Genomic DNA, 17,829 nt, shown 5'->3' with positions numbered 1-17,829 from the left:
ATCCCCAAGGAAAAAATGTCCTGGACTTAGGCCCTGTCCTCCCTGCATGCTAAGATCCTGTTGCTTTATTATCTCACTCAGTCCTCACAAACCATAAGTATCTGCTGAAGGCAGCTTCCCCCCAAATCCCCATAAACCTGGACACAGTTTTGTTCTCTAGAGCATCACCTTCCACTCCATCCTCTTCCATTCTAAATTCACTCACAGGCACATCATGACAAACCATCTTTCTATTAGAATTCCTGCACCCTGCAGAAGCAGCCTCAAGCACTGCTGACATCCCCACTTCCTTGCACCACTCTCCTCAAGTGAGCTCCTGTCCTGTGTGCTCAACCCACAGGACTGCCCATCACCTCTCTGGCACACTGCTGTCTCCATCACGCTTGGACACCGTGGCCAAGCACCTCATAGCCTGGGAATCCCAGATCCCTTCTGTGTTACCTCCCCAGGACTTGGCTGCCAACACAATCTATGTGCACCCACAGCTGTGCACCTCATCCCCTAAACCTTAAGCCCTGTCTGCAGCATCTCAACAGGACCCCAACTACAAGTTCCAGAGAAAAGAGAGAAATACTGGAGCATACCCAAGATAAAGCTTCTGTTAGAAAGACAAGATGCAAAAATTTTGGCCAGAATTGGAATTGGCCAGAGGTGACCAGACTTCCTGGGCTGCCTCTTTCCAGGTACTGCAGAGGGAGTGTTGGCCTCAGGTGGGACTTCCAGCTTGTTACATGAACCACAGCAGTGTTGTTGGCTTCCTCCTTGACCTCACCTGCAGCTGATGGGCTGATCCAGACAAAACAGCATTGACAGGAACTTTATTTGACATACTGCATGGCCCATGATTGGAATTGACAACTCAAATGCAACAGCCCCACAACAGCCACTTCCCTGTAAGCATTCCCCCCATTTCTACCTTTGCCCAACTGTAGATAGGATGTCAAGGAAATAAAAGCCGAGTTGTAAAGCCACGTGGTCCCTCCGTGACAACCCCTGAGCCTGGGCACGGCTCCCTCCGCCTCCGGCCACGAGCTGATCATGAAGGGAACAGCAGCAGAGAGGGACTCAGAGCAATGCTGGCTCTGCCAGGTTTGACTCAGCAGGACAAAGATTGCTGGGCCAGAAAGCAGGCAGCAGATATCTGCAGGTAAGCACCAACCACCCTGTTCTGCAAAACCAGGCCACATGGAGCACATCACTGTGCAAAATGCCTCACAGCAGTGTGGCATGGCACCCGGGGGAGACATCTCTCAACGGAGACATCATGTCACCAAAACCAGAATGATTCCTTTTGCCCTGCAGAGGTCAGGAAATTGCACCCTCACGGGCTTTCTGCCTTCCTCAAGGGCTTTCTGCCTTCCTCACCCTTCAGGTAAAGCTCCCAAACTGGCTTGTGCTGTCTTACAGCAGGCAGTGGAATGTTTCTCTAGGGACCTCAGTCTTGGACAAGGATCCTGGGTGCTGCAGCAGTGGAACAGCCTTTCTCCATGGCTTGCCACTCCCTTGGGCACAGCTCCTCACCTTGCCTTAACTAAAGCAAACACATACAACAGTGCAAAGACAAACACAGGGGTTACAATTTTTGTGATTACCATTCTCAGTTGATAACCATTACTTTACGCTGAGCAAGCACCAACACTCCACCTTTGTAAACCAGTACCAGTGTCAGAGCTGCGATCCAGTCCTTAAGTGAGGTCCTGCTTAGCTAAAGTATTCAGGATCTCTAACCAGGGATTTAAGATGCATTTTTCCCCAGGAGGCAGGAGATCCCTCCTCATCATACTCCCTCCCAGGAAGCCTTCATTCCACAGTTTCTAGACTTCACATCATGAGACTGACAAACCTTTTAATTGTAGAAAAGGGGATGATCCCAGATCTCAGCCAGGCCCAGGCATTCCTATCTGGAAAGCAGAAATTGCCAGCAGTTTCATTGGTGCTGGTCTCTCTCAGATGAGACTGACGAGAGCAGCTTTGAACCTCATTCCCCAGACACACCACTGACAAACTGACTGTGCCACACACCTTCATACCAAAGCACATGAGGGGGCAGAAAACAAACCAAGCCCCAAAACAAGCAGTGTCCATTCCCTTACCAGCCCCAAATTCAGGGGCACTTAGACATTGCCAGCCCCTGCTAAGATAAGTATCATGACAGACAGCTAGGTAGGGACATCTTGCTCTCACTCTCAGGGAAATGGCTGCTTTGTACTCACCCTGTTCCTGCAGCAGCAACTGCCTTTTGTGGGGCTAGGATGGGAAAAAGGACTCAGGGATACCAGCCCTGGAGGAACCATGACACTGGACAAGTGCTCTGGCAGCATGGCTGGCAGAGCCTGGCCTTGATCCCTAACCCCTCACCCTGTTTAGTGCAGGTAACCTGGTTTCCGAGGCCACAGACATGCTCTGAACCCCTCCCTAAGAGCTCCCAGGCTGGACGGGAGCTGGGACAAAGCACTGCCAATCCCCAGGCTCCATATGTGGAGTCACAGAGGAGACAGTGAGTTTCCCTGCCAGCTGAGATGGAAGCAGAGGTGCCCTAAAGGCACAGCCCAGTCTCCATGGGGGTCAGTAACTGTTTCAATACACTTGACGACCAGCCAGAAGAAATCTCTCAATGTGGAGAGCTGCTTCTGGGGAAGTTACAGCACATCACAGCATCCTGGTGTGTGAATCAGAGAATGCCACAGGCCTAAGGAGCTCTGTCCTGCGTTCAGAAATAGTGGATTCCCAGGGAGACAGCAGGGAAGGGTGAGCAACGCTGGCCTGGCACAGAGTCCTGCCCTGGGTGCAGCCAGAGCTGACACAGACACTCACAAACACAGCCCTCATTCCTAGGGGGAGCACTGAGACACAGAGCGGCACCTTCTGCAGCCTCTGATCACTCGGGACTTGGCTCCATAAAGGGCGGCTTGGTGCTCTCCTGCAGACACAGCTGGCATCAGGCAGCCAGAACCGGGTCCCTGCCAGCAGGTATGAGGGCTCTGCCTTGTCCTTTTGCTCAAAGAGACTTTTGTTCGCAGAAGGGTTCAATGTGTCAGAGTCAACAGCAGTAAACCCGACTGTGCCCAGGAGATCCTCTGCTGGAAGAAGTATCTGATAGAGAAGCTGCACTTTACAATCCAGTGGCTGATTCCCTGCCAGCTTGGTTCAGTCCACGGTTAAATTGCATCTCCTGGGAAAGGAGTGTCACATTCATGTCTAGAACTACCCAATTTTCCACCAGAGAAAAACCCACAGACATGAGGGAGAAAAATCTCAGAAAGACGAGCAGAAAACAGTTTTGTTTCTGTCCTAGTCAGACTCCCATTTAATCCTACAGGGCACAGCAGAGCCCTGCCCAGAACCCCTCCATTCGAACGCTGACATTTGGGTCCCTGCAAGAACGCCTCTCCCTTGCAGCCCTGACTCACAGCCCTTTATGCAACACAACCCCATTTCCTGCACAGCCGGCGGTGCCCGGTGCCAGCAGGAGCCACAGGAGTGCCAAGGCTGCAGCCAGCCCTCGAGGGAGGCGCCCCTCCTGCTCCAGCACTTGTGCTCTGGGTTTTTACTTCAGTACTACTGTCCCCCAAACATCACCCACACACACCCTTAGAAGTGATAAATATCGAACTCCTCACAATCAGAATCTGACGCTATAATTAGACCCCCCTACAGCACACACTGCTGTGTTACACAACACAGCTCGGAGCTCCTGGGCACCGGGTGTCTGCCTGCATTTGCATTTCAGTCACATCACAGATGAACTCTTAAAGCAAAATCTCCCGACTGCTCGTGATTACTGAGCTTTGGTTCAGATGACGAGGCAGTCTGAGAGCATGCAAACAGATTGCCCTGGTCTGAAACTAAACCAGGGGTGAACTCCAGTCACCAGTGGGTGTCAGTCCACAGGATTAGACTGGAGTCTGCCAGAAGTAAAACCTCCAGCAGGCATACAAAGAGGATGGCAGGTCCTTATTATCAACTGTTTGCTCAATATCCAGCCCCCTTTATGGCACACAGATTGTTAATGCAGACACAGCTGCTTGCAGTTCCATGCAGATCTCCAAGGCACTACTGCTAGACCAAGAAATGGCTTTGTTTCATTTAAAAGTTAATCTCAAAAGCCAGGCTCCAAACTCCAAGGTTTCACGGCCCTGTCATATTTCTGTTTTCTCTTCCCAGCAGCAGCAGGGCAAGTTCCTGCTCAAACTTTTTCCTACAGCTGCACCAGGAAGCAGTGGACTAGCTGCACTCACTCACACTAATAAACCAGATAAATAGTCCATGCTACTCACTTCCAGCTGACTGACATGCTGATAGCTCTGTCACTTCTAAAGGGCTGGGTGAGCTGCCCTGCTGCAGCAGTGTGTGCCTTGCAGGAGCACCACAGATCCTGGTGCAGTGTGAGCCATATGGCATCTCCAGAGAGCAGGGCTGTGAGACAGAGCCCTAAGCTCTGTCTGCAGCTTCCCCACCTATCTGGTACAATTTACAAGCAAGTATTTGTGCATCTAACTCCCACCAGATGCAGCAGGATTAAAATTCTTACTGGAGCTTTAAAAATCCAACCCTGTTGACACCACTTGGCAGGAGGGTAGCTGGGCAGCACAGGGCCAAACCTTGGCAGCTGCATACCCAACCTGTGCAGCCGTTTTGGAATCTGAGTCTGCCAAACAACAGCATGAGGGAAAAAAACCAAAACAAACAAACCTGACCAGGTAAAACATTTAAGATCTGTCATTTCCCAAGGTTACCATCAGCTGTTAAGAACATTTATGTAATCAAAAAAGTCAGTAGCAGTGGCCAAAGACAGCCCTTCAGCTGACCCTAGTCAGCATCAAACTTTCTAAAGAAGAAAACATTACTTAATTCAAACTAAAAGAACATTCGAGTTTCCTGCATCATCTGCAAGATGTCATCTAAATAATTCAAAACTTCACTGGATCTAGGTCATAGACAGAGGTTTGTTTTTCAGCAAGATGTCCCAGAGGAATTGGCTATTTTGTTTAAAATGTTCCTGACTTCCAACACCATATATAAGGACACCTAGAAGCAGACTGAGTGGATGAGAAGTAGAAAGGATACTGACAAGGGTTAACTTCATCTTGTCAAACCTGGGCTCTCCTCACTCTCAGGGAAGATAAAACCATTATTGCACCAGAGTCATGTCTGTGCTTGCTGAGGGTCCACAAGAGATATGCAAAATTTCTCAGGTCAAACAAGCTTGTCTTCTATTTGCAAGGATCCACATGCACATCTCCAAGGGTCTCCAAATGACAGTGGTTGAAAATCCATCTAAGGAGAAGAAAAACCAATTTCAGCTCAGCTCCTCCTGAGGATGAATCCATGGAATGACTTCTCTTGGTTGACCATGGAAGCAGCCCTGGTGGAACTGCCACAGCTACATGAAGGAAAAGCATCTCCCAGGCCAGCCCTCAGACTCTTTTTAGGTTCATACAGTTTACAGAAGAATTGCAAAGGCAAATCTTGCATGAAGTATTTTTTCTATCTTTGGAAACACTACATCAAGCAGTCCAGAGTCCAATGGCTGACCTTACTTTTGGGTATATTGGTTTTTTTCCTCCCCATTACTTGCATGTAATAACAGCAAGTTACACAAAGTCAGGAAATGGGACCAGCACAAAGTTCAAACTAATTTTCATATTAAAGGCCTTGCGTAACCATTTTTACAGCAGGCCTTTGATGACATCTTTAGTCCAGTTACAAGGTTGAGATTACAGCATTTTCAGGTAACCTCAATACTGGGCAGGTTATCAATATTTCCTGAGAAACAGGTTTTGGTTTTTTGGTGTTTCTTTGTCAGAAGGAGATAGCAGTGATTATACTCATCTCAGAGATGCCAGATGTCATACCCTCCCTCAAAAGGACAGAAATTACAGGAGAAGAAACATGTTTCCACTTGACACATTAGGAGTTTCTCAAATCTGCTTTATCACAGGCAAGCTACTTGCATTAAAAATACTAGAAATGCAACAAACTATTTAATATATTGGCCTATATTAAGCATTTTCCGACCTCATCACACACCCATATTCAAGATTTCATATGAAATAAAGAGCTTATCACTCTGCTCGAGGTTTCCAGACAGATTAAGTCAATCTGAGGACAATAAACTTCAGAGAAACTGTGCCACAGCTTAAAAAGGCTTATTTAAAGGAAGTATTGTCCAGACAGAAGTATCCAACTTCCAAGAACATGATCTCTACAGGATACATGAAACTGCACATAAGAACTGACATCACAAGTTAAATTTTTAATTCCTAATATTTTATTCCACACTCTTCAAATTCCATGTCGTGTTCAGCAGAGCAGCATGGAATTGATGAGAAATTTTAGATTAAAATCATTCTATTTCTGTTAGCCAAGGAGCTCCAGCCCTATGGATTTTGTGAAGAACTCTGAATCAAATTCATCCCGTGCTATTGTATCAATGTTCCTAAAGATTTATATATATGTATTTTTTTTTAATGCCCTGACTTTAATGGACGGTTTGCACCAGTATTTTATGCAAAATCAGACCTCTAATGCATTAGATACCTGGAGTTTTAAGTGGTTAAAAACTTCACTATTTGGGAACAGAAGTGAGTATAGCCACAACTCCAGAATAGTGATCGGAATCACTATCAGCAAGATAATGATTTCTTCAACTCTAAACTTTCTATTTTTTTTCTTCTTCTAAAACCAGATCATACAAGCAGAGCTTTGAACTCTAGAGTATTGATTTTTTTAAAAAAAAAACCCTATTTCACAACCTCTACTACTTGCACTTCTCTATTAAGCAATCACCTTTTGATTTGATTGCTGTGCACACCGAGAACTATTTATTTGTAACACACAGCTCCTTGGGCCATGCATCCATGGGTTCCAGCAGAAGTCAAACAACAGGGCCACTGTTTCAGCCTTGCCTCCTGGCTCACCCTCTCCGTGCAGATTTTTCCCTCTGTTTCCTTTCAGTGCCATCAGGGCTGAGCCTGGTACTACTGCAACTTTTCTCACTGCTGCAGCTTTTCTCGCTGCTCCATTTTCTGCAGTGCTGGGACTTGCTTAACAAACAAACAGTTCCTCACTCATAAAAAAGAATATTGGAAACAGCAATTCAGGTTTTAGAAGGCAGAAAGGCAATTAGAAAACACACCAGATGGTAAATTCTGATTTTTATTTTTTTTTAAGGAAGTCGTGTAGTTTTGGGAGCTAGTGGGGGAGGCAGGGAGATGTAAAGGAGATGTGTCACCCCTGACTTTCTTGCTTTCAAGTGTTTGAACCTTTGCAGCCTGATTCACACACTGCTTCATGTAAACACTGTGTATTCTTAGAATTTATCAGTGTGTTTTGCATAGTTGTTCTCTGAGAGAGAACTTGACTGATGGTCATAGTGACCAATGGAGTCAGGAGGTTGTCACCTCCTTGGGCCAATTTCGGCCCTCTGTACAAAGTGTATATAAGTAGAATTGGAGTCAGATAATAAAGAGCCTTCCATCTTAGACCCTGCTGCTGCCTGCTGTCCTCTGTGAGGGTCCACACCACGTCGCAACGTGTTGCCCCTCTAAGTGCAGAGGTAACAAACCAGCCCTTGGCCATTGGGGCATCCACAAGCCCTGGAGAGCCTGGCACAGGCTTCCAGCAGCACCGTGCCATGGCAGCAAGGCTGCTGGGATCCTGCACAGCCTGGAGGCACCTGCCGAGCCTGTCTGCCACAGCTCTGCTGTGCCTGCCTTCACCAAAGCGCTCTGCTGCCAGGAATGGCTTCTGCAGGCTCGTTTCCTTCATTCTTGCAGAGTCTGTGGCCACCCAGCCGGCGCTGGGAAACATGTGAAATCATGTGAACATGTTACAGCATTTACTGGCTCAGGTGAGCATTTGCTAGTGTTTATGCTTTCAGAAGAATGCCTTAGGGCACTCACCTGGTTTTGACCTACAGAAATGTTTCTGATATGTGCTGTGAACAAAGAGGGGTGCTAAAAACCTCTTCTAATAATCCATGTCTCTCAAAGACACAAAGCACTGTGATCCAAGCAAAGAAGCCAGCACACAAACCTGCAGAAAAGTCACTGTCCATAAAGGAGACAGAGGAGTCCTGCAACTTCATCCCAATAAAGGGATAGAGTACCTACTGGGACATATTCCCATGGGGTTCCTCTCTCCAGGTTTTGGAGGATACAGCCTCCTTTTATCCTAAACTCCCAGCCACAAGTTGCCCTCTTGCTCTCCCCATTGGCTGAGGTACCAGGAAGGTCCAGCCTTCCCGAACCACCTACCACACATCCCCCCTTGAACCTATCATTTTCCCTTAAAGTTCAGAAACTCAGGCTGGTGCAGACCGTTTGCCTACTTCAGGAGTCTGTCTCGGTTCTGTAACAAAGGCTTCAAGTTGGCAGAGACATCAAAACCCATTTCAAAGACATTAACACCCATACCCTTACCCATCCAACTGTTTGTACATTAGGACACGTTTTCTTATCAAAACTGAATTAGGCAATGTTCGCGTGGCTTGGCACTTCCTGGCACAAGTGAAGTGCAAGCATGGTCTGACATTCAGTTGATCCTAAGCTAAGACCAGAGGGTTACGTATAAACTCCCTGAAGCTTTGTCATTTGGTCTAGAAAGGTTTGGTTTTGAGCTTTTGGATAAATTCACCTCAAGACACAATGCACATAGACCTGCAGATCTACATCCTTCTGAATTATCTCCCACAGTCCCAAAAATCACTCAAGTCACTGCACTTAATTCTTCTATCAAGATTTACCCGGTTCTGCCAAGGCCGATCAGACCCAGACTTCTGGGAATAAGCAATTTTACACATTTTGGGAACAGTTTTGGCTGCAAGCTTTGGGTTTAGACACTGGGCACAGAAGAGCTTTGGGCCGCAGTCTCCCAGTCAGGAGAGCAGATCAGACCATTTCTGAGGCACAAATCCACATGAAGAACCACCCTAAATCAACACACACTCACAGCTAAACTCCAGGACTCCCAGACTTTGAGGAAACCTAAATTCACCAGGAGAGAGGTCAGCGGTGCCCTCTGTGTCTGTGCTGGCTCCGTTTCTCATAACTGCATTTTACTTCTGTGGGTCCACCTGTGCTGTTTCCCTGTGGCTTGCAGCCGCATGCCCGAGGGGATGAGTGCAGCAAGAATTAAAGGCTTTGTGACAGAACAGAAGCATGCAGCACACACTGCCTCCCAGGATTAACCCCTGCACGTCAGGATGATGGCAGGCAGCCCAAGCTCCGCAGGAACATCAGCTACCCCCTCCCAGGGGCTCTCAGCTGAAATGGGCTGTGGGTGGGTGCTTGGGAAGGGAGCTGTTGGCCACAGAGACCACCAGCAACTCCAGGTTGAACACAGGCAGACAGGTTCCCCTTCACTGTCCTTTGGCACATAGCCTGGGATGTGGGACCATGCATGTCAGCAAGTGTGACAGGTCAGAGACATGTCACAGCCTTAAGGCACCCTGCTGGGCTCTTGGGAACCCTGCCAGAGTGAGGCTTTCATTTCTGAAGTGCTCTCTACCCAACTCTTGCTTCCTGCATGCTCTTCTCCTCCTTCCCTTCCTCCATTTGTAGCAACACTGCATTCTGCATGCTCTCCGAGAGAAATAGGGCAAACATAACCTGATTAACCAAGAGGATTTGGGCAGGAAGGGGCGGGGAAGGAGATTAATATGCAAAGAACCACAGAACCTTTCCCTCTCACATTAGCCCTTGCCTATTCAATAATTAAAGTGTTCTGTGGTGACTCTGACTTTGGGATTTGCTATAAAAGCTTCTCATAAACTCTGCCTCAGCATGCAGACATCAGACCCAAGAGAACATTTGGTCTGACAAGCTGAAATTTCTTCCAGGCTCCAGGGTCAGTCAGAAGCTTAAAACCACTTGGATGTGAGCCTATGACTCCATTTTGAAACATAAGGATCCCTCTTGCTATTGTTCACCCACTGAAGACACTGAATCCAACTTTTATTTGGCCACTCTGTCTCTGAAACATGGTTTAGAAGTTAATGCAGGCTTTATTTCTCCATTTCATGTATGAAACAACCTCCAAGGCTGGCAGCGCCCCATGAACATAGAAACATTACACAGGCTCTGGCTGCCCTCCAAGCCTATTCTGATGTTCTATTTTCTTTCCATCCCTTCCTTCTTGCTTACCTTAAGGCATGGAGATGTTTCAGGATGGAAATGTAAAGCTACCCACACAGAGAAAAGACACCTTCCCTGACCTTCCAAGGAGCTATTTTTGGCTGCTCTTATATGCCTAAGAACTCTTACAGGGGTCATGGACTGAACCAACTGCCCCCAGTAACTTTTGCCTGGGAGATATGAAACATTGCAGAGATTATTTTTTAAAAATTTTAGTTCTCTCCATAACCTAACACACTAGGCTCCAAATCTCCAGGTGTTGTTTGTAAGGGAGCACATTTTAGAGGGGGCTGCAAGCCTGAGATTATTACCCAAGGAATGTATGGTCAACATTACACCAAAACATACAAACAGAATACTAAAGACATATCCTTAATCCAGAATTTTCCAAAAGTTACTGAGTACCCACAGCCTCTAACTGACTTCACTTCTCAAGTCCAAACGTGGAGAAGAAGGTCCAAAAGTTTCAGAGTAAAACAGATTTCTTTTCAAAATACATACCCCCAAAGAGTTTATGAGATTCAAAAATAAGGAACACTTGGTTAGCAGCCAAACACACGCTCAGAATGATACTCCATAAGGAAAGCAACAGTCCTAGCTCCATCTGTCAGAGCACATGAATACACCACATCACATCCCAGCAGTCAGACACCCAGGCTCTGGTCTGTCCTCTGTCTCTCAAATTCTAATGCTGCTATTTTTCCAAACTAGCTCTGCCCAGACTGCAAACATTTCAGTCCAGAGGTCGAGAACAAAGTGAGCCCCACTACCTCAGCAGCTGCCCAAAGGCTCCTCATGTAGCAGGGAGTTAATGCTGACCCAGGGAACTGCACAGCCCTCTTGCCACTCCAGAAACTCTTTGCCCTCACACAGTGAGCAAAAGATAAAACGTAGAGGTATCTTTTCCCTTCTGACATCACAGCATTAAATATCACACAAACACACAGCCTATAGGATGTACAAAGCAGAAATTCTGTACAACTAACAAAAAGGATGTGGAGAATATATGGGGAGTGAACTGCTCATGAGACCCAGCCTCCAGAAATCCACCTCTGCACATGTGCGCACACACACACACACACACACACACACACACAGAGAACACATGATACTATCTCCCAGCATCTCACATTTTCATCATATGGCATCTTTTTAGAGGGTTCTTGAACTGAGATACAGCCTCTTAAGGACAGAACTGCATCTGGTTTAGAGATACAACTGATTTTGTGTAGAGCCATGAGAAAAACAAAAGAGGGTTGAGGTGGCTAGTGAGAAATGCTTGTACTTTGCATTTAGCACCCAGGACATGCTGCTCCTCCTATTAGAGGGCCCAGCTTGGAGAACCAGGAGGCTGTACAAGTATCAGGATTTCCTCCACAGGAGCTAAAAGTCATGCTTCCTCTCTTTGGTAATATTCTCCTCCTTAAACAAGACTCACCAGAGTTTGCAAAACAATGAGGCCATGCCCTGCAAATGTTTAGCAAACATTTGTGCAATTTCATCCAAATACTGGAACAGAGAGAACACAAATCAGAAACACCACACTTAGCATAGTATTGTGAAAACGATTCATTGGCAGTACATAGGCACAGCAATCATTAATTTTCTATTTAAAACTTGAGTATAAATAGAAAACCCTGAATTAATTGATGGAGATAAGGGTTAGTATTTGTCTAATGTTCTTGGAAAACTGAGCATGCCAAGAACCATATTTGGCAATTATTCTGCTTTACTCTGCTTCCAATTTCACTCCTCTGGTCCATTCTAACCCTTTAGCTGATGAGCTCTTCTTTCTGCCATGTGCCTTTACAAGGCCTGTGCTCCCAACAGAGGTTCAGCTTAGTGCCTGCCTGAAGTGTCATAATGATCTCACTACAGCTGCATAATGAAGCTGAGTCAAAAGTGCCTGATAACAATTGAGGCTGCAGCTCTCTCTCCCCATCTTCAATTTTTCTTTGGAATCACATCCATAGTTCAGACCTTTGGTACTGAATCATGGTGCAACATATCATGTTCCAATTAAGAAACACAGGACTTAAAATTAAAAAGGTGTGGAAGGAAATTAAGACTACAAAGAAAGTTTTTCCTGGAAGGGATAAGAAATCCTTCTTCCTGAGAAGCCAACCTTTGAACATACACATGACAACAGGGCCCTGCTGGCAGCACACAGGGTAAAAATGGCATTTAAAACTCTGCCTGGTAACCTCTCAGGCCATTACTTGTGTGTCACAGTCATGTCTTTTACCAAGGGCTCTGTATCCACCTACAGAGCTGCCAACCACCACCACCACCAAACCAAATATTTAAAAGAATACCTTGTGCAGAAACAGTGAAGTTATTTTTCCCCTCAGAGAAGAGCAGAAGAGTTGAGGTCTGCAACACAAGCCAAAATCACCCCTCAGAACTGCTACCCTTAGGCTCAGCCAGCCCAGCTGCAGCTCTTTAAGGACCCTCAGGGGTGGCCCAAATGTGGGAACTGAAATGAAAATACCTGGTTGCCTATCTCCATTCTATTGCTGCATTTGTTGAACTGCATGTTAAACTTCATCTTCCTCCTCCAAGGAAAGGACAATCATTTATCGTATAGTGATATGTAGGTTCCTCCATCAAGTCTGTGTGTCTGTAATGTTGAGAAGTACTCTCAGATTTCTGCAATTTCTTCCTCATAGGATGCTGACTCCCCAGTAATTTAACTTGGAATTCTGATTCACAGGAGTGAAAGTTTGGATGCAGTAATTTTTGGTTGGGAGGGAATGCATAATCTGTTATCACACAGAGCATCAACCAAATATGTAAGGTCTGAAATGCTAGAAAAAGTGTCTAGGTCCAAACGGGAGGCAGTATTGTGTAGTTAAGTGCATGTCATTTACCAGAGCATCCCATTTCCTGCAGTTTCCAAGTAAATGAGTAAGATTCCAGAGCTGCATCAAGGGAATGGGTTTGGCTTGGAATCCTGCACGGTGACTCATGCTTTCATGAATAAATTCATTTCCTTAGAGAAACAAGACAAAATCACATGTTCTACTTAGTCTAGCTACCTAGAGTGTTGATTTAGGAAGCTATTGCAAAAAATGCACTTTTATCTAGCTTTATATTGAATGCATAAGCCACTGCAGCTGTACTTGCAAACATAACCAGCTTCTTAAAGGGAAAAGAAAAACTGGTGTAACTTGGAAGTTCTGGGTATTGAAAGATGTCAGCTAGAAAGCAGTTTGCAATCAAAACCAGACAACTGACACAAAACCCCAAACCAAACCAAAACAAAAATATTGTGGAAGTCTGAGTGTTCCAGAAAGTGACTGTTATTTACACAGCTCTCCATATTTATTCCCCTCCTGCACCTTTAAAAATAGATTGTAGGGACACAGACCCGTAAACACCAGGAAATGAGAACTGCATCAGTTAGCCCCTCCTCTTCCCCACAATGACACTGCAAAGAAAAGGAGGGCGTGAAGCAGCAAAAGCTCTGGATCTCTGTAACACCAGCATCCTTACGTGTGCATGGAAGCAGCCAAGGAGAGGAACCCAGAGGTGTATGGATCATGGCTAATCAGTTATGTGCAGAGATACTCGTTAGTGCAAGCCAGGATAAAACTCATCTTTCAGCTTTTAGTTTTCTTAGGAGATCAGTTCAAATGGTTTGATTGTGGCTGTACCAACCAAATTGGAGGAACACAAAATATGAATTTTTATGGAGTATGAACCAACTCTCTGTATCTCACCTTGGTAAGTATTTTGCAAGAATAATGCAAGAATTCTGGCTCTATGAACTTTGGGTGTCAAGTTCCAGTTTGGAGTCTGGGCCTCCGTGGTTCAAGAAAGTACCATCCATCAATTTCATGGATGGATGAAATGAAGCTGAAATGTTTCATAATTAACAGGTCTCTGCAGTACCACCATCAGATTGGTAGATACAAACACCTTTACGTTTTACAAAGGAGAAATGAAGCCATTAAAGCTGGAGGAAATTTTTCATGTCTCAGAATAAATCAAAGGGAAAGACAGGACTGGAATGAGATGAAGCTGTGTATAGTGCCAGGTCCTTCACACACTGACACCACGGGAAAGCAAAGCCTTTAATGATGTCAGAGTAAAGGCAGGACTGATCATGCATGGAATAGCCCCCAGGATTTTTAAGGGCAAATTAAACCTCAAGTCTCGGGTAGAGTGGAGAAATGTAACTGACCTTTCCAGGGCTGTCAGCATCCCCAGTAGCTTTGGTTTACTGATAACCTCCCAGGTGAGCTATATGTCACACAGCAAACCTGCAGGTCCTGGTTTGGTGTCCTTATTCACCCCTGCAGCACCATCAGATTTGACTCAGCCTGTCATGAGCCAGGACCTGAGCAGATGGAGAGAGTAGAAATTAAATGTCACCATGTAAAACCTCTTGTATATTAGCAAAATGGAGAGAAATTTACTAACATTTTGTATTTTACTGAAAATAGCAAAATGTACACATTGAACTCACCTTGTATAAGTGTCTCTGGACTTTATTTTTGTGACAATGGTTGAATCTTGTAGGTTAAAGGCAAACATGTTGTTTAATAAGAATGTGGCATTTGTTTCCATCTGTTATCACTCAGATCCTGATCAAATGCCACCTGAGGCCGGTGGAAAGGCTCTGCTTCTAACTCCTAGAATAAAAATATAAATGTTTCTACATTCAGTGACTTCTATTGCTTTATTATTCATGTTTAATCTGTGAAAACTAAGATGAAAAGGAGGGCAAGCAGGCTGAGGAAGGGTCAAGCTTCCCTGGAGAGACACTGTCACATTTCTGGCATTCCCATCACTCTATCAACACCACCTCCTGCTACCACGATAAAAGGCAGCAGTGGAGAAAGAACAGGAAGAGTAAAACTTCTTATTTACACATGTGAGAAAAGTCAACCCATCCCTACAATCAGTCATTTACAGGAAATCAAAACAGATCTGGCCTCCATCTTCCAAGTGCAAGAAAAATGTCTGTAATTTGTTCACCCCGTTCTGTTTGTGCTGTTCTGAGCCTTTTCTCATTGAAGGTCTCCGAGGCAGAAAATCAATGTCAATCATGCCAGATGACTGCTTTCCTCCTGAGCATCTACTGCTGATAATAAGATCACAAAGGCCACATAAAAGGAAAAATTTGGCCATCACAGCTGCCTTCTCAGTTCTGTAACTGAGATGAATTAACAGGTGACTTAGCACTGGTATATTAAAAGCTGACTCTATTTTTTTAATACAAAGGGTTCTAATTTGCTTATTGCCATCACTGAGGACACACTGGGACCAGGATGGTCTTGAAACATCCCAGCTGGTTTTATTTGGCCTGCTCTACTAAAAGTAGAACTCCTGGTACCTGAATAGGCACCAGAGAGATAAGGATAACCTGATGTTATCTATAGATAACAGCAATTCATTCTTGGTTCTGTTCTCAGTAACAGGCAACACAAACACAAGTGAAGGAAAGTGAAGATGTTACTGGAACTTACACCCTGAAAGCCATGTCCAATTTCATTTTGTGTGAGCCACAGGCTAAGAAGAATCTTAAAATACCAATAGTCTTCTTTTAGGAGCTTTGATCTCACTGTGATTAGTAAAATACCACTTGCTTTACATCAGTTACTAATTTTAAAATGCTTATTATTCTATTCAGCCAGCATTGTCATAGAAGCTCCCTATCTTGCATTTAAACTCTTTAGAAGTAGAAGTTTTCATAGGCAAAAATATTTCTTATTGGTCTTCATTCCTGTCAAATGTTAATTTTCTGTCCTGCCAGATGTCTGTAACTCAAACCTGGATGAGATGTTCAGTCCCATTCATACAGAGCCACTGTAAATACAGATTCCTGGGGTGCAGAACTAAACTTCCTAATCCATCCTTGAGGCTTCTGAGAGAACAAGACGCTCAGTGAACCCAGAATAATGCAGAATGACAGAACTACGTTTCCTTTTCATCCTGCATTCATGCAAGCTCAGCATCTACCCACACTTCCCTTCCTCAGTGACCAGTCCTCTCTGACATGGCACATCCCACATGGCTCCTTCCTCCAGCAGCAGCAAGGAACAAAGCACATGTAGTGCAGCCAATAGCCTGGTGTATTTAACCTCCTTTGCTGGAAGTCTTGGCCTTTATAATAAGCAGAATTTTGTATTTTTCTCTCTTCTCTTTCTCTCTTTTCCTGCAAATCTACGCAAATTCTGTTTCAAGCCTTTTTAAATGTTTTCTCTCCAGTATTTCTTGTTTCTTATCCTAGGAGCTGAGGACAGATATGGCCAAGAATCAATTAAAGTCAGAATCCCAAAAGGAAACTAAGTCAAAGATTGTAAAGGTACCACAACTATAATAAATTTAAAAGGGAAGAAAAAATTATTACTGTAAAAACAAGAATGAGAAAGTAAAGGTAACACAGCTACTCACACAAGATTAAATTAATACTTAACTGATTTTCAGTGAGGATGAACATGACAATCCATGGGGTAAAGACAGGATGCCTAAGAGAAGAGGGAGAAAGCAGAAATGGGTAAAAGATAATAAATGACCACAACTCACAGATGGCAAGCAAAACTCACCAGGTCTGCTGTTTTCCAGCTGGAGGAGCCAGGCATTCTCAATTCCAGAACCCTGACGTGCACAAATCCTAAAGATTTTAAGTAAATTTGCCTACTTGAAGGCATTACCACAGGACCAGAGAACAACAAGTTCTAAGAAGTGAGTTATGGTGGAAGCAGTTTGGGCCTGTGATCTTGATGTCTGTGCAGTTGTTCAGAAAAACCTGAAAAGGAGAATCTAACTATAAACATCATATTCAATGAATAATAAAGGGATAAAAGGTAGCGTGGGTTTACTAAAAGCCAGTTTTGCAGGATGACCCACAAAACAGTATAGTATAAAACTGAAACTTCAGGAAATAAATTGTTGGGAGTCCGAGCAAGAAGGGGGTGAATGGGAGAAGGATTTGCCTTTACTGCCCAGCCTCAGGGTGACAGGAAGCTGTGACAGTGTGGTGTGACTGAAACCGACCACTGTGAGCCCAGACATGGAATTTCCACCGACTTCAGGAAAACATTAGTGTTGTGTTTGAGGCATCGCCGTCTGACACTCCACGCAGCAGCCCCTCTCAGGAGAAAAAAAGGATTTAAACTGAGAAAGTGCCGCGGAACATACACCCCCATGACCGAGGAACCGCTTGTATGACCATGCAGGGCTGAAGAGGTTTGGCTTATATAACTTGACACAACAAACGAGTGGGAATTGGATGTGTAAATACACGGATAGGGGAAGCAAACAAATCACAAACATCTCTTGACTTAGATGGGAATTAGGAGCCGGTTTCCAGCCTCCCGACAAGAGCCCCATCCGGCACTACGGCCATAAACCCTGAGAGGGGCACAGGGATGGCTGGCACTGCCCGGCCGGGAAAAACGGGGGTAGGAACGCCTTGAATTCCCCACAAACTCTGCGGAGCCGGAGAGTTCGCTTTCACTCCTGCCGGCTAATAACAGAGAGAGTGAAATCTCCCTGACATGGCTGAGCCGAGCCCCGAGGGCGCGCACAGCTCAGCTCTCAGCCCCGCCTCGGCTCCCCCACCGCGCCGGCCGCTCTCCTCCCTTCACCCTGCGCTCCATCTCCTCCTTCCCGCCGCTCCTTCCCCCTCCTCTCTCCCTCCCTGTGTCTCTCCACCCCGACGTGTCTGCGGGCACGTCCCCAC

The sequence above is a fragment of the Zosterops lateralis genome (assembly GCF_965231275.1).
Source record: "Zosterops lateralis genome assembly, chromosome: 6".
In the NCBI taxonomy this organism is placed as follows: Eukaryota; Metazoa; Chordata; class Aves; order Passeriformes; family Zosteropidae; genus Zosterops; species Zosterops lateralis.
This window is presented reverse-complemented; position numbering follows the sequence as displayed.